Source organism: Apium graveolens, chromosome 7 (genome assembly GCF_009905375.1).
Source record: "Apium graveolens cultivar Ventura chromosome 7, ASM990537v1, whole genome shotgun sequence".
NCBI classification, from domain to species: Eukaryota; Viridiplantae; Streptophyta; class Magnoliopsida; order Apiales; family Apiaceae; genus Apium; species Apium graveolens.
The window spans coordinates 261461975-261487416 of record NC_133653.1 but is presented as its reverse complement, the minus strand read 5'-3'; the positions used below and the strand labels follow the sequence as shown (position 1 = coordinate 261487416).

At 35.7% G+C, this 25442-nt stretch overlaps 1 non-coding gene across 1 annotated transcript; it reads left to right on the top strand.

The window, feature by feature from the left end:
- Positions 1-15976: 15976 nt before the first annotated feature.
- Positions 15977-16083, top strand: LOC141676365 (small nucleolar RNA R71). The gene has a single exon (XR_012556959.1). It is a non-coding gene; the product is annotated as a small nucleolar RNA R71 (small nucleolar RNA).
- Positions 16084-25442: the final 9359 nt, after the last annotated feature.

The following is a 25442-nucleotide window of genomic DNA, read 5'->3' as shown; positions in this document are numbered from 1 at the left end:
GACATTCGAAGGTATGCCAATCAAGTTAAGTTAAGTATCTTGGTCAGGTCAAAGTAAGGCGATGTGATGAAATTACAAAGGACGACAACGGAGTGTAATGCGATTAAACTATCAATGGCGTACAACGAAGTCAATCTGTTTCTTTATTTGTCTCTCTATATCTCTCTTTCTTTTCTTTCTCTCCATCTTTCTCTCTGTTCTTTTCTCGCAAGTAGTAAAGGAAATTCTATTGAGGAATTGGTCGAAAGATGTGGATGGATCAATGGTACACAGTGAAGCTCCTGTAAAAGTTTTACTATACAAGGAATACAAGATTTATTTGAGATTATGGAAAATTGAGGTTATTTGGAAATGAAAAGTTGGCTAGAAGACCCCTTAGTGTTCTCTTCTGCTGATTCCGAGGACGGAATCCTTATAAGGGGGGTAGATTGTAATATCCCATATTTTCAAATATTATTTTTATAATTATTTGGAATTATTTATGTGAATTTTATATGAATTTTAGTGAATTATTTGATAAGTGGAATTGGGGTTTGGGTGTTTAGATGTGATATTATTTGAGGATTTTAATTTTTATGTGCTCAGAATAAAATATAGATAATTGTGATATTTTTCTAGTAATTTTTGAACTGTTAGATGATTTTATATTGATTTATGAATTATTAATTATTTTTTGAATAATTACCAAAATTATTTTATAAAGCCGGGAATCGTCCGACTTCAACCGTTTTTGCGTTTTTACAACCCGAAACTCTTCTGAAAACTCCTTCCTAACCTAATCTGGTAATTCCGGACATTTTCCGTATTTTGACTTTTTCAATCCGGATTACGGTTTGACCCGTGCGTGGCCCGGCGCAATATTTTCGATACGATAATCATTTCGGTAATCGACAAAAACCCGTATTCTCGAGAGACGGGATATTTTTATATTATTCTCGCATATAGTGTTTTATAAAAAGCTCGGTTTTGATAATTATCCAGTTCTGGTATTTAATTGTATCGTTTATATAGTTACTTAGTGGCTAAGTAACTAATTTAACGATCCAAAACGATCCAGAACGATCCAATATTCCATAAATATAAATAGCCTATTTCTTATTTCGTTTATTCCGTTTATTCATTTGCAACCAGTTAAAACACCGTAAATACAGAGAAAAACCCGAGAAAACCGATACGTTCCTAAGAATCAAACACACGAACGAAGGCGTTATCGAACTCCGATTCGGGCGTGCAACATATCAAACCGAAGCTCTCGAAATCTTCTTTCTGAATCAATCATCAGTTTCTTTCCAGAAATCATGGTAATTTTCTTATTTAATTATTTATATTCGAATTATTTGATAATTAAATTATGAAAATTTGTTCTTGATATTGTTGATGTGATTTGATGCTTCCATGTTGTAGAGCATGTTTTTCTGGTCGATTTGGTATATTATACTTCAAAGATAGAGTTCAATATCATATAGAAATTAAGGTTTGATTTTCTGAAAATTATTTGAATATGTGTTCTTGGTGTTCTTGAAAAGTTCTGAGAATCAAACCTAAATTTGAGGTTGATGCAGACTTCAGAATTCAAGGTATATGTAACCAATATGTTCATATTTTCATGCTCTTTCTGTTTAAGCCATCAAATCATTCAAACGATTAGTAATTTTCATAATTCGATTCTAGGGTTCTTGACCCGAATTGGGGGTTTCTTGTTCTTGAATCGTCTGATGCTTTGGATGAGTAAATAAGCTTTATTATCGAATTTGCAATCAAATGGTATATCTATTCGATGATTATAACCCCTAGAGTTGTGAAACCGAGTTCATAGGTTTATGTATTTTTCAATTTGATTTTCTGAACTGTTCTTGAATTGTTGGTTAATATAATTGATTGGGTTACATTCGTATGAATTTCAGCTTTAATTTCATATATAGCACATTAATTTTAGTAGAGTTTTATGTAAAATCGGTGGTTGGCCAGATTAATCGCCGGCGAGCTTCGGTGTTTGGCCAGAAACGGTGCGTCCCTGTTCGATTGTCGTCGTTGTTGGCTTAATCGAGTTGCTGAAATCATAAGGATTGTTCTGGTATAAGAATTTTGACGAGATGATTATGTTGGTGGCAGGATTCGTGACCGCCGGAATCGGCCGGGAAGTCACCGGATTCCGCCATGGTTTCCGGCGATTTCTTCGCCTGTTCTTAGCAGGTCCACGACCTGACTTCTGACCTGGGAAATAACCCGGCTTCGATCCATTTTTCCCCAATTCCCTTTCCTGAATTCTGTTTCTGGATTTAGAAATTTAAAAATAAATGAAAATCTATTATTAATTTTAAAATTTTAATTTTTTATTCATTATTTATTTCTGAAAATTATTTTTAATTCAAAAATAAATCTTAATTATTTAATTAATTAATTCTAGTTGATAATTAATTATTTAATTAGTCAATTAATTTAAATATTAATTGATTAATTAATTTAATTAGTTATTAATTAATTTTAATTGATTATTTAATTGGATTTAATTATTTAAAATTGATTTAAAAATTCCGAAAAATAGTTTTGAGCTTTAAAATATTATTTTAAATTATTCTTAAAGCTCGATAATTATTTTAAAATTATTTTAAAGTCATATTCGATTATTCGAACCCTATTATTTAATTATTAATTCAGAGACCGTTTTAATTCCGAAAAATATTCAAAAATTAATAATAAATCAACCGTTCGTCTGTTTAATACGAAACGAACGCGTACAGACTCAGAAAAATATTCCGCTTTCAATAAAAATACTTTCAAGACCCAGATCCTTTTATTTCAAAAGGTCGCTTGTTTTACGAATCATTGTGAGTCAATTTTTGATCGATAAATCATATTTTGATCCGATTTCAGTTTTAAACATATCGAGTCGACCCTTCTGATGAACTGAGTCTTATGTGATATGAATTATGTGATATATGAGTTATGTGCTTATGTGCTATGTGAATTATGTGCATATGTGGGTCAAAATTCCTGTGTTTGGCTGATATAATTATGTGTGGGCTATCGTATGGGTAGACGATAGGATTTTGACGCGCAGTTCATTGAGTGATTATCGTTTAGACGATTAAAGTTCTATATTTTAATTATAGATGCGGATCTCTCGAGTTGATCGGGACAAGACGTTGGATAAAGAATGAGATGGAATAGTATTGGGTAGCTGACTTCTAGTAATCGCAGGAGCAGCATATCAGTAAAGTGTTAGAAGGGAAGACGATGATGTTTTGAGACAGAATGTCAGAATTGATGCGTTATTGCGAGTGTGCTAACTGCTAAAAACCCAAAGGCAAGTATCCCTATCATCACTTATTGTTCAAGTGATATTTATTTTAAATCTTTTGATGCAAGTATTGCTTTCCCTATTCAATTCAAGATAGATAAATGTTTTACATATCGCTGAATTAAATAATTCTGTTTATGCAAGTACCCTGTGCTATTCTATGTTCATAATCGATTTACAAATGTTTTGGGTTTTGAGAAAAATGATTTTGTTGCAAGTATTCATGCCCAAGTGAATGGGGGAATAAAATTATTTCGGGTGTCGAGTATTATGACCCATTTTCAATAAAAGGTTTTGAGATTGAATGGTTACTGATTGCGTAAGAGGCCGAAGCACCGGTCCAGCGTGAGCTATTATACAGAAGTGTAATACAAAAGTGTAATATCTTAAAAGGCTTGTTATGCCTTTTCTGGCGCCCTATAGGTACCGTATGTCTTCGGGATACGGGTAGTACCTATATTAACGGTATGGCTGCGGGATACCGGTGTTGTTTCATGACTGATCATCAGGAACAACATAGTGCATAATTTGGTTCCAATCGATATTATTATATTGCTTTTGATAATCGTATGAGGAATAATTTATCAACTGTTTCTGTTTTGCAATAATGGTAAAGTGCGGTTTAGATTCAGATTTTGATTTATGCTGATACTTAGTTTGTTGTTAAATATCAAATGTGGTATTAGTACAGATGATTGGTGTTGACTTCAGTATGGGATATTGTGAGCATCAAAGTTCGTAGTGATATCTAATTTGATATGATAACAAAATAAGTATTAATTTCCAGAGTTCGGTTTTGAGTAAAGTTTATGATTCAATCCATAATCATTGTTTCATGTTATTGTGGTTTACGATATTTCTGTAAACACTGTTTTACGAGTTTTATTCTCGTCAAGATTCAAAGTATTGCTGAAGCATCACGCTCAAAAATATCAAATTGGTTTTGAATACAATTAAGGAATTAAATCTAGGATTCCTCAACTAAAATTTTATGATTCAATAATTATGATTTTAAATGTTCTGCTCTAATGCAGATGTCGGTTTTATATCAAAAAGACCCTATATATGTCATAATGATCTTGCTGAGCATTTCTTTCGCTCATACTTGCCTGTTTTTAAATTTAACCTCCAGTGAGGATTAGCTTGCTGTTTAGCCGCGTAATTCGAGGAAGCAAGGGGAAGATTTTCGAAGGTGGTTGGTCCAGGGTTTGCGGACTAGTGTAAGTTTTATTATGTAAAGTTGTTTATATTATATTATATTATAATTGTGTATTGTATTTGGGCCTAGTATACTTCTTTTCGAAGTTATACTAGCGGGTTAAGTTTTAAGGTTGAGAATTATTAAAAGAGTTTTAAAAGAAAGTGAAAAATTTATTTGTGGAATTTGGAATTCTTGTTTCTAGAACTGTAACCTTAAAAGATCTTGGAGTAGTTAGGGGTCATTTATGATAATTATCTTCCGCTGACATTTATTTATCGATTAAACAGGTTGATTTGGATTGAGGTTTCATAGTGACAACCAAATCCTCTGACCCCGGATTTGGAGGCGTTACACGTAATCAGGCTTTACTTTTACCATCTCTGTCTGGCTTTGAATATCTCGCATTATGGGTATCTATCATAACATATACCATTCAATTAACTGACAATATATCATTTTCTAGCCTATACGTTTATCTTTGTCATCTACCCGCCCGATAATAATAGATAAGAATCACATCTCAATCAGATAACGTTTAAAAGACACGTGGACGCATAATTTATATAACACATACACATAAGGCATGTATCACATAATTCATATAGTCACATAATTCATGTAGCACATAAGTTGAATCATCAAAAGATAGATCTCGATACGTATAGAATCGAAATCGGGTCAAAAAGAGTATTTTATCGATCAAAAATCGACTCAAAATGATTCATAAGACAAATGCCCTTTTGATACAAAAACATTTAGGTCTCAAAAATATTTTTAATAAAAGCAAAATATTTTTCTTAGTCTAGAGGCATTCATTTTGTATTAAACGGGCGAACGGTCTATTTAGTACGAATTTTTGAACATTTTTCGGAATTAAATGAGTCTCCCAATCATTTTATAATTAAATAATAGGATTCGAACACCCGAACCCGACATTAAAATAATTTTATAATATTTATCTAGCTCTGAAAATAATTTTAAATAATATTTTAGAACTCGAAACTATTTTTCAGAATTTTTAAATCAAAATAAATAATTAAATCTAATTAAATAATCAATTAAAATTAATTAATAACTAATTAAATTAATTAATTAATTAATATTTAAATTAATTGAATAATGAAATAATTAATTATCAACTAAAATTAATTAATTAAATAATTAAGATTTATTTTAAAATTAAAAATAGTTTTCAGAATTAAAAATATTGATTTTTGCAATTTTAAATAAATAAAAACATTTTATGAAAATAAATGTAAAAAGAAAATATCATTTTTGTAAATAACTAAAACATGAATATACTTTTGGGATTTTCTGGAATAGCCAGGGACCGTTTTGCAAAACCGAACAAGTCAGGGGGATCAAACAGCAATTTTGCTGTCTTCCCCACCTTTCCGCCGGCGATCGCCATTGCCGGCGGTCCCAAGCTTTCCGGTGAACTGTAAAACAACCCAGATCAACCCCAATTTAAAAGCAATTAAAGCTTTTATTCCCAGGAACTCCTCTGCCGACACAGAACAACCAAACAATCATTGAATCAGCTGCTGAATTTTCCGCCGCCGCCACGGTCGATTTTCCGACCAAGGCCTTGCTGGTATCGTTTGTTCATCAAATATACATCAATAAATTCATCTTTTCACGATCTACAAACTGGAATAATCAATTTTAACTAATAACCCTCAAATCAAAAACTCCCAAATTTCAATTAAGAACATTCAAAGCTATAAATCCTAAATTTTAAAATCTGAAAATCAAACATCAATTTGAACATGTTATTGAACTCCAAATTAGTCATATAATATACCAAAATGACCAAAAAGAAATTATCTACAAGATTAAGCCATCAAATCATACCAACAACATCAAGAAAATAAATTCATATTTTAATTATCAAATAATTCGAATTAAAATAAATAAATAAGAAAAACACCTTGATTTCTGCACTAAAATGGTTGATTGATTCGGGAAGTACTTTTCGAGAGCTTCGATTTGATATATGGCATGCCCGAATCGGAGTTGATAACGCCTTCGATCGAGAGTTTAATTTTAAAGAACGTAACGAATAATTACGGTTTTCTCTGTATTTTTTATATTTTTACTGATTGATTATGATTATACGAATAAAACGAAATAAGAAAAAGGCTATTTATATTTATGGAATATTGGTTCGTTTCGGATCATATTGGATCGATAAATTAGTTACTTAGCCGCTAAGTAACTGTAAAAATGATCTGATTTGATACCCGTATTGGATAATTATCCAAAACGGGCTTCTTATAAAACACTTTATACGAATATAATGTAATATTATCCCGTCTTTTGAGAATACTGGTTTTGTTGCTTTATCGAAATGATTATCGTATCGAAAATTTTGCGTCGGGACACGTACGGGTCAAACCGTAATCCAGATCGAAAAATTTAAAACACGGAAAATGTCCAGATTACCAGATTAGGTTAGGAAGGAGTTTTCGGAAGAGTTTCGGGTTGTAAAAACGTAAAGTCGGTTGAGGTTGGATGATTCCCGGCTTTATAAAATAATTTTGTAATTATTTTATAAAATAATTAATAAATTTATAAATCAATATAATGTCATGTAACACTCCAAAAATTACCAGAAAAATACCATAATTATCTATATTTTATTCTGGACATAATAAAATTAACATACTTATACTTTATCACATATATACATTCACATATCAACACCAATCATCAGATAATTTACCAAAAATCACATAATAATCACTTAAAAATTATTAATTGATAAAATAATTACACGTTATTTCCCGGATGTTACAGAAAATCCCTGAAGGATTAAAATTGGATGAGACTAAGACTCGTCATTTATACTCAGTTAAATTAAACGATCAATATATGGACTGAAACAATCTGGTCGTATGTGGTACAACATGTTAGGACGAAAACACGCGCTAATATTCACGCAAGTATACGCGATCGTAAGTAATTTAGAATTTATTCTAGTTCGCTCCCACAAAGACTGGTTTATGTTAATTTTAATCAATGTACTTATGCAACAATGTTATTATTCAATGCTAAGATGATCACAATTTGAGAGTGTTTATAACTACGATTAACTACAGATTATACTAAGAACGTAAACTAAGAGATTAAAAGAGATTGATTACTATATTACACAAACATGGGATTCTAACTTCATTACTACTTCAATCAATAGCCTTTTCGTTCTTTACCTTAGCATGCACTGGTGATGATACTAATCAGACAACATGAAACTAGTAGACGCCAACTTTCGTTGTACGAATACCCTACTACCAGACATCCAAAAAAGAGATAGAAGCTGAATAAACACCAATTATATTGAGACCCTATATGTCTATAGTATTTGACAACATAACGGTTTAATGGACAAGTTATCTATCATGATTACATAGGGAAAGTAAGATGGTTAAAATTACCTACAAATCATGCATAACAATACATGAACCTATGCTAGCATGACAAGTTCTAAACCCCTAAATTTACTTTCGCTTCATTAGAGATTAACACACTATCCTATAAGTTCGCGACGCTCATAAGAAAAATAAGCACAACCAATACTAGATTATCATACAATCACCACACAATAAGGTATCGAAACAAATTTACTAAAGAAATCCATAAGTAAATCCGTTAGAACCCCACGATAACGATTATCCCATAATCGGACTCATCATCAACGTGGGTTCAGATGAAAGCATGGTCTAATAAACGTATTCTTTATACTGAATAAATAATAAAACAAGTACGTAACAAGAGTATAGGTTCAGCAAATAAGAAAACTAGCATCCAAGATTACAACTTAAAATAAAGAATCTCAAGAATAAACTAGATCCTCTTCGCCTTGGTTGAATTATGCTATACATTCTTCTTACGCCTTATCCTTAAGCTCTGGTACGTCTCCTTATTGAGAAACGATCATAAATTAACATTATATAGCAGCCCATGCAGATTAGAAGTCCAACAGATCAAAATTGTAGTAGAAACAAGATTCCTTGAAATCGACCAGGCGCTGCCGCGTGTCGGCCCGGCGCGGCCATGCGCTTCACCAGCGCGGGCGCGTGCTACTATAGCGCGGGCGCGCTGACTCTCTGGAAAAACCTTTTTTTTTGTTTTCTTGGATGGTTTGAGTTGGCAATCCTCGAGCAATCTTCCTGATCACCATCCTAACACCAATTTAGCACCAAAACATTGCTAAATCTCCTGATTCTTTTTATTTATGCCTGAAATGCAAAAACACTACAAAAACACATCAAATACACAAATAGTTCGAGTACAAAACATCAATTCAAGCCTTTATGGAGCATTCTAAGTGGACATAAATGCCACTTAACACACCACCAAACTTGAACCGATGCTTGTCCTCAAGCATAAATAGACTCAAAGAACAAGAAATAAAAATGCATGAATGCAAACTATATGAATGCAATGATCCCAAGAGAATAACTTAACCAACAAACAAGCAACATCTCAACAAATACAGTTATTCCACAAGTTTAATGACTAATAATCATTAAGGCAATCACAAGGTTATAAATAGAATAAAAGCTAAACTCAAAATGACTTATAACACTTCAATTCTTATATCAGAGTTATTATATAGATTCATGCTTTTATTGCTAACACATAAATAACACACATATGCTTGTTTGACCATGCAATGAGTGAGGTCCACAAAAGACTTATATTATAGTACCCATGTAGCGAGCGATAGGTTAACAGATCCCAGACTATAAAAGCCTTAGGTCACTAGGCACAAAGTCCCCTAAGAAATTAATAACTCGAGTACTAAAGAGCCCACTCGTGATCAATTATGCATACACACATTTTTTTTCTTTTTTTTCCTTTTTTTTCTCTTTCTGAACGCGTGCGTATCGCTCCATCTCGTTCAACCCTAGACTACTCATATAAATATGAGCCGACTACTAGCCATTTGACACCTAGCCATAACAACTAGCAATGAAATCCAATTTTTTTCTTCAATTTTTTTTAAAATATCCATGTTATTTTATGGTTAAGAGAATATCTTGAATTCTAAATATAAACAAGTGATTAAACCCCAACAAACAAATAAAACATGATCATGATCTAGCATTCAAGCAACCTATAAGACTTAGTGAAATTACAATTTCCTCTAGCAAGCAAATCAACTCGAAAGAACTTAACATATTCACTGTCCTCGGTGAAGGTAATAGTAAGAAATCAGGCATACCGACTCCGAATTAGGATCATCACTCTCATGGGGTGGTGTGTCAGGAGTGTCTGGAGGCAGGTACGCAGCGTCCTCACCGAATATTGGCCACTGGATATCAACTCCTGTGACTATGAATGCAGTCCCCAATGCCTGGGTGAGATCCTGTACAAACCGTCTATGAATATCATGCATCGCATCCATCCTCCTCATCAAGCGCCTATACTGCGCTGAACTCATACCAACACTGCCCTGTGCTTCCTCCTGCTGCTGCGGCTGCTGCGAACCCGAAGGACCGGTCTCTCCCAACTCAGCTCTCCAAGCTGCTCTACTCGCCTGAGTCGTGCCACCAGCATATGCCTGAGGAACTGGCCTTTCACCTGGCAGATGGTCATAAGAATAACCAAGCCCCTTAGGATCTGGCTTTCCAACATACCACTCATGCATACTCAACAACATCGAACTATCAATCGGGGCACTCGGAAGCTACAGCTGCTCGTGTGCGTGCTAATGAATGCCAACCGCCACACATAGCTTCGTCATAATGGACGCATAGGGTATAGAACCCGTAGTACGCCCTCACAAGAATCTCAGAATACCCTGATGAATAACCATCCCGAGATCCACATAATCTCCTTGAAGAATCCCCCACAACAACTGTGCACGCTCCACCGTAACATCATGCATGTGAGAAGATGGCATGATTTTGGCATAAATAAAATAATTCCATGCACGCAAAAATCTGTTCATGCACGAGGCAGGGAAAGTGGCATACTCGTTTGTGCCCCTCTTGAACTTCCAACGAGTCTTAGGCACACACAAGGTAGCAACAATCAGATCCAAGTTAAAATCATCCCCCGTCTTCTCATTCAAATTCTCCGGCTCTAGCCTCCTCTCGGCCTGCTCAATCACCCGCCAAATCGCCTCAGCACTATACTCCACCTTCAACCCCCTCATCACTGTGAAACCGTTCTTCTCCGCCTTTGCATTCACATAGAACTCGCGAACCACACTCATGGGCACAGCAGTGGGTTCCTCGCAAAAAGCAACCTAACCCATCTCCAAGATCATCTCCAATAACTTACCATCTTTCCATGATGGCAGAAAACCACGCTCTTTGGCTATAGGCTTCGAAAGCAGCCTCGTATACTCCGTCTCAGCCTCGGGAGTTGAAAACTTAGGCCTCACACCATCCACACACGAAGAATCAGTGGTGCTGCTGCTAACTTAGGTTCGTTGTCTTTTGGGTGCCATTAGGATTGAATAAGCTTGAGATAATATAAGTTTGTAAGAGAGATTTGTGTGTGAGAATTTGCGAAGTGATAGAGGGGTTTGTGTATAAGTATGTGTATATATAGGAATTTGGAGAGAATTAGTTATGGAAAAGAAGTGGGAATTGATTATGGGAATAATGGGAGTAATGGGGTGATGTAAATTGATTTTGAGAGGGAAATATGGAATATGGTTGAGTAAAATTTGGGTAGGAATTGATTTTGACTTCAAATTCCCGTTTTTCTGCTTTTTTTAGAACCAGGGATCCAGCGCGGCCGCGCGCTACCTTAGCGCAGGTGCGCCGTACTTCTGCTAATCCAGCGCGGCTGCCCTGCCAGGTAGCGCGGGTGCGCACAGCTTCTAGAAAATTAGCGTTGTCGCCCCGCTTCACAGTGCGGGCGCGCCGTGCTACTGCAGTTGGCACTGAATTTTGTTTTGTTTTTCTGATTGTTTTTGTGTTTTTCTCCTTGTTTTCTTCTTCCTCTATCTACTAATGTACAACAAACTTGGGTTGCCTCCCAAGAAGCGCTTACTTTACGTCGTTAGCTTGACGTAGAATCTTGAGATCAAGTGGATAACAAAACGGCACTAACCACCTCACGGTTTGCCGTATCTCCATAGTAATGCTTCAACCTTTGTCCATTCACTTTGAACGCTTGGCCTGGACCATTCTCAAAAATCTCCACAGCTCAATGTGGAAACACAGTTTTGATTATGAAAGACCCGGACCATCTCGACTTCAACTTTCCAGGGAAATGACGAAGATGAGAGTTGAACAAGAGAACTTGTTGCCCCGACATAAATGATTTGAGCACTAGACCCCTATCGTGCCACCTCTTGACTTTCTCCTTATACATTTTGTTATTATCATACGCCTAAAGTCGAAACTCATCGAGTTCATTCAATTGAAGCATTCTTTTCTTACCAGCTGCATCCAAATCAAGGTTCAACTCCTTCAAAGCCCAATACGTCTTATGCTCGAGCTCCACAGGAAAATGACACCCCTTGCCATAAACTAACTAAAATGGCGACAAACCTAGCGGAGTCTTATATGTTGTTCTATATGCCCACACGGCTTGATCAAGCTTCAAAGACCAATCCTTCCTTGATGGACACACAACTTTCTCTAGAATACGCTTGATCTCTCTATTAGATACCTCAGCTTGACCATTAGTCTGAGGATGGTAGGTTGTAGCAATGCGATGATTCACATTATATTTCTGCATCATAGCAGTGAACTTGCAATTGCAGAAATGCGATCCCTCATCACTGATTATGACTCTTGGAGTCCCAAACCTTGTGAATATCTGCTTATGAAGAAAATTTAGCACTACCTTCGCATCATTTATCGGCAAAGCCTTGACTTCCACCCATTTCGAAATATAATCAACCGCCAACAAGATATACTGATTATTGTAAGATAAGACAAACGGCCCAATGAAGTCAATTCCCCAAACATCGAAGACTTCAACCTCGAGAAGCACATTAAGAGGCATCTCATCCCTTTTGGACATATTACCAACCTGTTGGCATCGATCACACTTCAAAATAAACTGATGCACATCATTAAACAATGTAGGCCAGAAGAATCCCTCTTGAAGGATACGAGTTGCTGTTTTCTCTCCACCATAGTGGCCTCCATAAATAGTCGAATGATAGTCTCGTAAGAACCCTCCCCCCCCCCGCCGTTTTGCTGTATGGAATACATCTCCTGATGATTTGGTCAGCTCCTTGCCTAAACAAGAATGGCTCATCCCATATGTACCACTTCACTTCATGAAGAAACTTCTTTCTTTGAGCAGAAGACAAGTTTGGAGGCATAATGTTGCTCACAAGGTATTTCACAATGTCTGCGAACCACGGTTCTTCTTCTTGCACCCCAAACAACTGCTCATCGAGAAAAGACTCATTTATCAATGTCTTATCCTGTAAAGTTGCACTTAGATCTTCCAACCAAGAGGGATGATCAGCGACTTGATTTTCAGTACCTTTCCTGTCCTTGATCTCTAACTCAAATTCCTGAAGTAAAAGAACCCATCGAATCAATCTAGGCTTCGAGTCCTTCTTCGAAACGAGATATCGAATCGTAGCATGATCAGTGAAAACTGTCACCTTCGTCCCAAGCAAATAAGATCGAAACTTCTCAAAACCATAGACAATAGCCAATAGCTCTTTCTCAGTGATAGTATAGTTCAGTTGAGCACCATTGAGGGTCTTACTAGCATAGTAGACCACATGAAATATGTTGTTCTTTCTCTTCCCAAGAACTGTTCCAACTGCATAGTCACTTGCATCACACATCATCTCAAAAGGTTCATTCCAATCAGGTGTAGTTATGACATGTGCCGTTATTAAACTCTTCTTCAAAAACTTAAAAGCAGCTAGGAACTCCTTATCAAACTTGAACGAAACATCTTTCTCTAAAAGATTGTACAAGGCTTTAGAAATTTTGGAGACGTCCTTGATGAAACGCCTATAGAAACCCGCATGACCAAGAAAGCTGCGGACTCCCTTAACAGAAATTAGTGGAGGAAGGTTTAAAATGACCCCCACCTTGGCCTTATCCACCTCAAGACCTTTACTAGAGACCTTATGCCCAAGAATAATGCCCTGTCGCACCATAAAGTGATAGTAGTACTCATGCCCAACCAATCGGTCAAACATCTGATCAATGAACGGAAGAAGGAAGTGATCCTTCCTTGTGGCTTTATTCAGCTTCCTATAATCCATACAAACTCTCCACCCCTGACTGTTCGAGTAGGAATGAGCTCATTCTTCTCATTAGCAACAAATGTGATGTCTCCTTTCTTCGGCACACACTAAACTGGACTCACCCAAGAACTGTAAGAAATGGGATAAATGATCCCTGCATCTAGCCACTTGAGAATTTCCTTCTTCACAACTTCTTTCATTATCGGATTAAGCCTTCTCTGTTGCTCAACCGTTGGCTTACTTCCTTCCTCTGGCAGAATTTTATGCATACAATAAGAAGGGATGATTCCTTTGATATCTGCTATAGTCCATCCAATTGCCGATTTAAACTCTCTCATAATTCTTAAGAGCTTTTCCTCATCACTACCTGAAAGGTCAGATGCAATAATAACATGCAAAGTAGATGAATCACCTAAAAAAGCATACCTCAAGTGTTCAGGCAATGGTTTAAGCTCAAGTGTAGGATCTTCCTCAATATAAGGCTTGAGTCGCTCCTCAACATTTTTCAGTTTTGACATTCCAAGAGATTTAAAAGGCATATCCAGCCTTCTCTTCCAAGGAGAAACATTCAAATATTGCAACTGCTCATCACCTTCATCATCTTCACTATCTGAAGTCCCCAACAAGGCCTTCTCTAAGGCATCAGACCTTAGCATTTGATCAAGTTATGAAGTAACTACAGAATCGACCAACTCCACTTTAAAGCACTCCTCATTTTCAGTTGGGAATTTCATGGCATTGAACACATTAAAAATCACATCGTGATCCAGTACTCGTATGGTAAGCTCACCCTTATACACATCTATCAAGGTTCAGTCAGTAGCCAAGAATGGTCTTCCCAAGATTATGGGAATCTTCTTATCCTCCTCAAAATCAAGAATTACAAAGTCTGCAGGAAAGATGAGTTTGTCCACCTTGACCAAGACATCCTCCACAATGCCTCGTGGATACGTAATAGAACGATTGGCCAAATATAAGGACATATATGTAGGCTTTGGATAAGGTAAATCTAACTTCTTGAAGACACACAAAGACATCAGATTGATGCTAGCTCCCAAATCACATAAACACTTATCGAACGACAAGTTCCCGATAGTGCAAGGAATAGTGAAGCTTCCACGATCTTTAAGCTTCAGAGGCAACTTCTGTTACAACAAAACACTGCACTCCTCCGTGAGAGCGACATTCTCTAAGTCATCATGCTTCAACTTCCGAGAGAGCATAACTTTCATAAACTTCACATAACTAGGCATCTGTTCAAGAGTTTCAGCGAAAGGTATATTGATATGAAGTTTCTTGAACACCTCCAGAATATTCTCAAACTGCTTATCTAGCTTTTTCTTCTGCAGTCTTTTAGGAAAATGAGGTGGAGGATAGATCTGTTTCTCCCCTGTATTACCCTCAGGAGGAGTTTGTTCCACAGTAGTCTTCCTTGGTTCCACTTTTTCTTCCTTCTGCACTTCTTCCTCATCCACAACTTCATCTTCCAAAACTTGAGATTTTTTCGAGATTTGTAACCTTCCCAGACCTTAATATGATTACCTTAACCTGCTCTTTAGCTTCCTTCTTGCCTGAAACTTCTGTGTCACTAGGTAGTGAGCCAGGTTGACAATTCAGCAAGACATTGGCAATCTACCCAATTTGATTCTCCAAGGTCTTGATAGACACCGCTTTGCTCTTGCAGATGAGCCTCAATTCCTCCAATTTAGATTTTTCATTAGACTGTTAAAGCTGGAGTTGTCGTTTTGGTGCATATTACGGTTGTTGAAAACCAGTAGGGTTGTATTGCTTCGATGCATACTGCTGATAAGGCTGCTGAACCGCATTCTGAGTATTGCTTCAGCCGAAGTTAAGATGGTTACGGTTATTGGGATGATAGGTGGTTAGAACTGGTTGCTGGGACCTCTGAAAGTTGCTCACGAACTGAGCTGATTCACTAGAAATAGCACACTGCTCCATCTCATGGGCACCAACACAAAGCTCACAGACACTAGTGATCTGATTAACTCTATAATTAACCAAAGATTCCACCTTCATCGTCAAAGCCTTAAGCTGAGCAACTATAGCAGTAGCTCCATCTACCTCCAGAATTCCTGCTACCTTGCCTTGAGTTAGTCTCTGAGAAGGATTCTGGTATTCATTAGCAGCCATCAGTTCAATCAATTCATAAGCTTCATCGTAGCTTTTAGCCCACAAGGCTCCTCCTGATGCTATATCAAGCATGGGTCTAGAAATAGCACCTAAACCATTATAGAAACAGTTAGTGATCATCCAATCAGGCATCCCATGGTGAGGACGCTTCCTAAGCATCTCGTTGTATCGCTCCCAAGCCTCACACAAAGACTCTCCAGACTGCTGCACAAATTGAGTAAGAGCATTTCTGATTGCAACAGTCTTCTCCATAGGAAAGAACTTAGTAAGAAACTTTTGAGCTAGATCTTCCCATTTAGTGATAGAGCCTGGTGGTAGAGAATGTTACCAACTCTTAGCTTTATCCCTTAGAGAGAATGGGAACAGCCTTAGCTTTATAGCATCTTCAGATACGTTGTTGTTATTCCCTAACAATACAACAAGAATTACAGAAGGGGGGTTGAATGTAATTCTGGCTACTTTTTCATGATTTAAAAAACTATTCTAACTGAATATATATAAATGTTTGATTTGCTGAGTGCGGAATGAAAGAATTATATAAATTAAAATACAAAGTAATAAAAACACAAGCTTTTAAAACTTTCTGGTGGATTTGAAAGGATCCACCAGATATATATATATATATATATATATATATATATATATATATATCAAATGAGAACCCTGTAAAGCTTGAATAGCTCACAACTGCTTATAAGTTTAAACAACTAAACTACAGAGAAATGCTTACATGATATAGCTTGATATGTCTCTCTGAAAATGTATCTGCTTAGTTCGATCGTTGTTCTACTTGCTACACTTGGTTTATATATCACCAAGTTTACATAATAATAATACAAGATAATAAAATAAAACATATCTAGTCTAACTTCATGGTACTTCACTACTCTATTCCAGCATCTTTGAATATCTTCACAATTGCATGGAAATGGTAATGCTTCTTTGTTCTCAAATTCCTGCTTAACAGGCTGCCACATTCATTTTGCAAACACCCAATGCATATGACTGTGTTGTCACTGTCAACAGATATTTGAATTTGATCATCCGTCAGGTACATGTTTGTCATCCTCTGGGAAGCTTTGTTGATCATCCGTCGGGTAGCTATTTGTCACTTGACTCCATTTCACTTATACAGAATTACAAGACATCTCATATTTACAATTAATCAACCTATTCTGCATATCCCCTAGTAGTCAACATGACTTATATATTCCTACAGAATCTACACAAAGTTGATTGTAGAAACGTGCTACAATACTTATTTGTTACATAAGCTACTCACCCGATAGATATCAAATTGTCATCCGTCGGGACTATATTAAATCATCCGTGGGGACTATATTTAATTATCCGTCAAGTGCTACAAAATTCATTTAGTAAATCTACTAAGGAGTTTTATATAATTTATCATCAAGTTCACAAAATATTCCTAACAATCTCCCCCAATTTATGTCTACTGGAATTGTAGCCATAAACTAAGAGAAACTTGATGATAACAAAACACCCTAAAATTACAGATTGAAAAGTAGTAGATAAAACTGATAAGTGCTACAAAATTCACTGAAAATTGAACAAAACAAAGTGTACAAAAAGTTGCCCACAATCATTATCAAGGTGCTCCTCTTATCTGAGCAGATAAATCTATTTCCTTGATTGTCTAGATTTCTTCCCAAGCCTCTTGTTGTTCTCTTCTATCTGATTTTAGAGTTGCCTGTTGAATTCAAGTCCATCAGCTTCAGATAAATCCAACATTTCTTTCATTTCCAAAAGAGTCTGATTTTGGAGCTTGTTTCAATAGTAACATCCTTTTGGGAGGATGAAACTAGAAGTGAGCTTATTTTCTTATTAACAACCACAGTTTGTTGGGAAACTGTGGTGTGGCTAGGCTTAGGTACACTCATCTCACCAGCCTTATTCTTAGAGTTTATTTGATTTTCACCATGTCCTTCACCTTACTCACTCACCCTCACACTCCCCTCTTTGTGTTTAGTAGATTTTGTAACTGGTTTCTTTTGAGAGAAACTAGATGGGGCTTTCTTAGCTTTGGATTTTGAAATTGTTGTTTTGGTAGCTTGGGTAGGCATCTGTTGGGTCAATGACACAGATGCTATAGCTACACTTGAAGGAAAAGAAATGTGTGAGGTTGGAAGAGTGGAGACACTGGTGCTTACCTCACTTACCTGAGGTCCCCCATGATTGGAAAGTAGTAGAGGATCACCTATTTATGGTGACTTGCCCTGTTGAGATCAGCGATGACTCTCCTTTCTTGAACCCAACAATTTAGCTTATTGGTTGGGTTCTCAACAACAATATTCTCAATAAGATGGTTAGAAAGCATCATAAAGAATCTAGCATAATATATACTTTTACCTCTCTTATTAAGTTCTCCTAACTTATAACCTAACTCAGATATGATCAAGTCACTGAGATTAAAGTACTTATCAGTAACTAGCATATAAAGCATGTTAAGCATGGAGATGTTAACAGAATCAAGGTTGCTGATTTTACCAGAAAATACTTTAGTTACCACATCACACAGATAGCTTTATTCCTTTCTAAGACCTAGCCTCCTAATTTCACTTAACTTAGAAGTAGAAAGTGCATAGCCCATAGAATTTAGCATGTTAACTATATCAGTATCTGTGTGTGGAACAATAGCAGTGTTATCTGGAATTCTAAAGCATGCTTTGATAATGTCACTATTGATGCAAAACCGCTTACCTTTAAGTGTAAAAGTTATGGTTTTGTCAGATGAGTTGTACACGACAGTTGTCCATATCTCCTCCACAACTTCACAGTAGATTATGGGTGATTCCAGTATAGCATAGCTGAGTTTACAGCTCTTCACAAAGTCCATCATCTTGTGAAAGTATCCAGACTGTGGAATCTCCTTATTTAAAAGAGCTACAAAGTTGTTCTTTTCATATATATATCCATATTGAGACATGATTTTGACTACTGGTGCCATTGTTAGAGAATGAGAAATTTGCAGAGAGAATATTTGCTTTGGAGAAGAAAGGAAGTTAGAGCAATTGATTTGAGAATGATAAAAGAGTAGAATAAAAATGAATTATGCTTTTATACTATCTCAGAAATAAATTGTCAAAAATAATAAAATGAAGTAAAGTAACTAATCAAAATATCCCAAAATAGCCGTTTAAAAATTAAATAAACTGTAAAATTTCTATCACTTATCCGTCGTGTTATACTTACAAACTGTAAGTATACCCAATGGATAACGTTAAGAGTTTTAACAGCTAAGATTGAGACAATTCGACGGATGAGGATAAATCAATTATCCGTCGGGTTATAAAATAATCCAGAAAAGTAATTGATTTTTATTAACAAATGATATTCCGACGAATGATCAAACTCGATGGATAATGAGCATCCATCGGGATGTAAATTTTGACTTAGTCAAAATTTCATCCAAATCAGAAAAATCAATGAAGTTTCTGGCTGCATTTTAACTTGCAAAAATATCTGAAATAATTCAAGAATAATTAAGCATACCTAACTCACTCACCAACCTTGAAAAGGTGGATTCATCAAGTGACTTGGTAAAGATATCTGCAAGCTACTTTTCACTTGGAATAAAATGATGTTCCACAGTACCATTCATCACATGTTCCCTAATGAAGTGGTACTTGATGTCTATGTGCTTTGTTCTTGAATGTTGTACAGGATATTCAGTGATGGAAATTACACTTGTGTTATCACAAAAAATGGGAATTCTATCCACTTGTAGGCCATAGTCCAACAATTAGTTTTTCATCCATAACATCTGTGCACAGCAACTGCCAGCAGCAATATATTCAGCTTCAGCTGTAGAAGTAGAAACTGAATTTTGCTTTTTACTGAACCAGGACACAAGCTTGTTCCCTAGAAATTGACAGGTTCCTGTTGTACTTTTTCTATCTATTTTACAACCTGCATAATCTGCATCTGAATAACCAGTTAGATCAAAACCAGAATCTCTAGGGTACCAAATGCCATGTTTTAGTGTTCCCTTGAGATATCTGAAAATTATCTTAATAGCTACTAAGTGAGATTCTCTAGGATCAGCCTGAAATCTAGCACGAAGACAAGTAGCAAACATTATATCTGGCCTACTAGTTGTTACGTACAGAAGTGAGCCAACCATGCCCCTATAGCTTGAAATATCCACAGACTTTTCAGTAGTGTTTAATTCTAGCTTAGTTGCAGTTGCCATGGGAGTTTTTGCAGATGTGCAATCCATTATATCAAACTTCTTTAAAAGATCATGAATATATTTAGTTTGACTAATGAATATTCCATCACTAACTTGCTTAACTTGTAAACCAAGAAAGTAAGTTAGTTCTCCCATCATGCTCATTTTATACTTACTTTGCATCAATTTGGCAAACTTTTTGCAAAGTTTTTCATCTGTAGAGCCAAATATAATATCATCTACATAGATTTGAACAAGTATACTAGAGCCATTAACATTTCTAAAGAATAAAGTTTTATCAACAGTACCTCTTGTGAAGTGATTTTCCAAAAGAAACTTTGATAAAGTGTCATACCAGGCTCTAGGTGCTTGCTTCAGTCCATGAAGTGCTTTCAAGAGATAGTAGACATATTCTGAAAAATTTGGATCTTCAAAACCAGGAGGTTGACTGACATAGACTTCCTCCTACAAATTTCTATTTAGAAAGGCATTTTTGACATCCTTCTGATAGATCTTGAAATTGGCATTAGCTGCATTGGCTAAGAAAATTCTGATGGCTTCAAGTCTTGCAACAGGAGCAAAGGTTTCATCAAAATCTATTCCTTTTTGTTGACAGTAGCCCTTAGCAACCAATCTAGCTTTGTTCCTGATCACTATGCCATTTTCATCCATCTTGTTTCTGAATACCCACTTGGTGTCAATTGGATTCTTTCCTTTAGGTTTGGGTACCAACTTACATACCTTATTTCTTTCAAATTGGTTTAGCTCCTCCTCCATAGCTAAACTCCAATCAGGATCCAACAAAGCTTCTTCTACCTTCTTTGGTTCTTCCTTAGATAGGAAGCTGCTATATAGACATTCTTCTTGAGTTGCTCTCCTTGTTTGAACTCTAGAAGATGCATCACCAATGATGAGCTCAAAAGGGTGATCTTTAGTCCATTTTTTTTGTTGAGGTAGATTAGCACTAGATGAAGAGGCCTCATTGTTGTCTTGATGTGTGACTGAGTTTTGATTATGAGAAACTCCCCCTAAGTTTGTGAATCTTTGATTTGAGAAAGGAGAACTTTTTGTAGGTGATCTATTCTGACTTTCAGCTTCTCTTAATGTTCCGACGGTGATGCACTTTGTGTCTCGACAGATGAAGCTGATTGTCTCCCGACGGATAAGGCAGATTGTCTCTCGACAGATGAAGCATTTTGTAACTCAACAGATGTTAAATTATGTGCTTCATTAGTTGTAGATTTTTCTGTATTATCCTTACTCACTGTTTCTTGATCACTTTCATCATCACTGTCATCACTAACCATCTCCACATTATCAAACTTGAGGCTTTCATGGAAATCTCCATCTTGCAGTCCTTCAATCTTTTTGTCATCAAATAAAACATGTACTGATTCCATAACAATGTTGGTTCTTATATTGTAGACTCGATAGGCCTTTCCCACAGCATATCCAACAAAAATTCCTTCATCTTCTTTAGCATCAAACTTCCCATGTTGGTCAGTTTGATTCCTTAAGATATAACATTTGCAGCCAAACACATGAAGGAAATTTAGAGTTGGCTTCGCATTATTGAACAATTAATAGGGTGTCATGCACTTTGCTTGATTAACCAAAGAGATATTCTAAGTGTAGCAGGCAGTATTCACAGCTTCAGCCCAAAAATATGTTGGTAACTTTGATTCTTCAAGCATTGTCCTTGCAACTTCAATAAGAGATCTGTTCTTTCTTTCCACTACTCCAGTTTATTGTGGAGTTCTTGCTGCAGAAAACTCATGCATAATCCCATTCTCTTTATAAAATTACCTGCCAAGCCACATTTGAAACATTTGAATTTGGATTTATCCACCATGTTTCTACTTGGCTGCTCCAAAATTCTTTTTGAATTTGAGCTTGGAAAATCTTCTGGACAGGAATGCTAGATGTTCATCAACATCATCCATGTCATCTTGGCTCAAGTGATCTTCATTTTCAGCTACCAGCCCTTTACCCTTGCTTTCACATACCTTTGATGTAGACTGATGTGGATCTCTCCACAAAGAAAATAAAGAAGAAAAAGAAAAGGGATAAGAGAAGAAAATGATATTTCAAAAGAACACGATCAATCCAGAAATGTGAACTTTGAATCTCAAATTGCTTAGATCAATCCAGAAACTAAGTAATTTGAATCTAATCTTCAAAACAATCCAGTAATTGAAGTTTAGAGAAAAGAAAAACTACTCATAGTTTATCTCAAAACATAAGTTTTATATCATCCATTGTCTCTCTTAAAAGATTACATTAGAAGGGTATTTATAGGCTTAGACAATAACCCAAACCCAATAGGATTCTGAGAGAAATTCAATATCAGCTTGAATTAGCCAATATCTGAATCCTTCCAGGAAACAAATTTAAAAACCAAATCCGAATAGAAAAAAGACAAAAACCAAATCCAAAAAGGAAAATAAAATTTTAAGTGCTTAAAACAAGAAAAACCCTTTCAACTGAAAGGTAAAAACTTGCAAGCAAAATTTGAATTAATAATTATATAATAATCAGCTACTTGTCCAACTTCATGCATCGCTCCTTTATTCCTTGTTGTCCAAGTAAGCTGCATAACCCATGTTTGCGTCCTCTCCAATTGAACATCACCACGAGCACACATAACCAAATCCAAATTAACATACTCATTCCTTGATCCTCATCATTCTCCTCTCCTTTGAAGAAAACTCGCCCTCGAGTTCTAAAGTATTTAAGAATAAGCACACAACGAGGTGATTTCTCGTAGAACTTGAAAGCTTTGAATTACAATTCCATGACTAGTATCTTAGGAAGTGAACTAGAAAGAATAAGATAGTTTATTGAGATAGGTGCATTCAACAAGTTCTCTACCCCTAAAAAATTAATGTGTTCCACGATGATGATGTTGTTTTCCTTGTATACAACCTCTTTAGTTTGGACCAAATCCTCGAGTACCTTTTTTTCTTCAACCATGTCACGACACACAAGTTTAAGAGATGTATCTATTTGATTTTCTTCAACAACCAAGAATTTATCATCAAGTGGCTGTCTTTCTTCATGCTTCTCTATCATAGCTTCTTTTGTAACTGGTTCATCCTTTTCATCCAAACTTGATGTAGTCGCCACATGTAACACATGGTAATCAGCAACAAGATCCGCGATATTCTCCACACTGACAAAGTCTTCTTCTTTAGTTTCTTCTGAAAGAGTAAACTCGTGAATGGGAGACTTCAATTTCTCGTCTTGTTGAAAAGATTCAAATTCCAAAGCAAGATTGCATAGATCATTAAACGAGATATATGGACTTGATTTAACCTTTCGATAAATAGGCAAATTCAATTTATGAATAAATCTTCCAATTTTAATTGTTTCCGTCTCCTCCAAGTCACAAATAAGGCGCAATCTATAAAATTCATAAGTATACTCGGAAACACTCATAGTAACTTGAGAGAGGGATGTCATCTTAATTATACATTCAAATTTATATTGCCAATGAATATATTTTGAACGATGTTTCTTCTTCAGAGATGTCCAAGTCATAATCTTTTCTTTTCCAGATCTAACTCTTTTTGTGTTTAGATTATCAAACCACAAGCCTTCTTTCTATATAAGTTTAAGCGTTGCAATCTTGAATATTCCAATCATGAATAAATCTTCCAATTTTAATTGTTTCCATCTCCTCCAAGTCACAAATAAGGCGCAATCTATAAAATTCAGAAGTATACTCGGAAACACTCATAGTACCTTGAGAGAGGGATGTCATCTCTGAAGTTTCTTCTTCTGAGATGTCCAAGTCATAATCTTTTCTTTTCCAGATCTAACTTTTTTTGTGTTTAGATTATCAAACCACAAGCCTGCTTTCTTTATAAGTTTAAGCGCTGCAATCTTGAATATTCCAATCATGAATAAATCTTCCAATTTTAATTGTTTCCGTCTCCTCCAAGTCACAAATAAGGCGCAATCTATAAAATTCAAAAGTATACTCGGAAACACTCATAGTACCTTGAGAGAGGGATGTCATCTTCATTATACATTCGAATTTATAATGCAAAGGAATATATTTTGCACGAAGTTTCTTCTTCAGAGATGTCCAAGTCATAATCTTTTCTTTTCCAGATCTAACTCTTTTTGTGTTTAGATTATCAAACCACAAGCCTGCTTTCTATATAAGTTTAAGCGCTGCAATCTTGAATATTCTCATCTCAGTCCAACCTGTATAAGCAGAAATCTTGTCGACGTGGTGTAACCCATTCAACAAAATCATCTATGCTACCCAAACCTTTCGATAAATAGGCAAATTCAATCCATGAATAAATCTTCCAATTTTAATTGTTTCCGTCTCTTCCAAGTCACAAATAAGGCGCAATCTATAAAATTCAGAAGTATACTCGGAAACACTCATAGTACCTTGAGAGAGGGATGTCATCTTCATTATACATTCGAATTTATAATGTAAAGGAATATATTTTGCACGAAGTTTCTTCTTCAGAGATGTCCAAGTCATAATCTTTTCTTTTCCAGATCTAACTCTTTTTGTGTTTAGATTATCAAACCACAAGTCTGCTTTCTTTATAAGTTTAAGCGCTGCAATCTTGAATATTCTCATCTCAGTCCAACCTGTATAAGCAGAAATCTTGTCGACTTGTGTAACCTATTCAATAAAATCATCTATGCTACCCAAACCTGTAAAATAACCAAGCTCTATACCACGATCATAGACTTCATCACTATCTTTCACCTTAACTAAAATTTTATAAAATTCATCAAACCTCGATTCCGTTGAATTAGCAAGCTTTTGAGTACGTTTATCAATCTCATCCAATTTTCCAAGTAATTTTCTGAGCAATTCATCCGTAGCCATAAGAAAAATCTGTTAAAAAAAACTTGATGAATAGTACCCGTGAACAGTGCCGATGAACAGTGCCCGTGAACAGTAACTCGTAAACATAGTATTTTTTTTTTGAACCTAAATCTCCCAACAATTAAGAAATTGGAGAAAAAACCTTGGCTCTTGATACCAAATTGATGTGGATCTCTCCACAAAGAAAGAAAAGAAGAAAAAAAAAGGGATAAGACAAGAAGAGGATATTTCAAAAAACACGATCAATCCAGAAACGTGAACTTTGAATCTCAAATTGCTTAGATCAATCCAGAAACTAAGTAATTCGAATCTAATCTTCAAAACAATCCTGTAATTGAAGTTTAGAGAAAAGAAAAACTACTCATAGTTTATCTCAAAACACAAGTTTTATATCATCCATTGTCTCTCTTAAAAGATTACATTAGAAGGGTATTTATAGGCTTAGACAATAACCCAAACACAATAGGATTCCGAGAGAAATTCAATATAAGCTTGAATTAGCCAATATCTGAATCCTTCCAGGAAACAAATTTAAAAACCAAA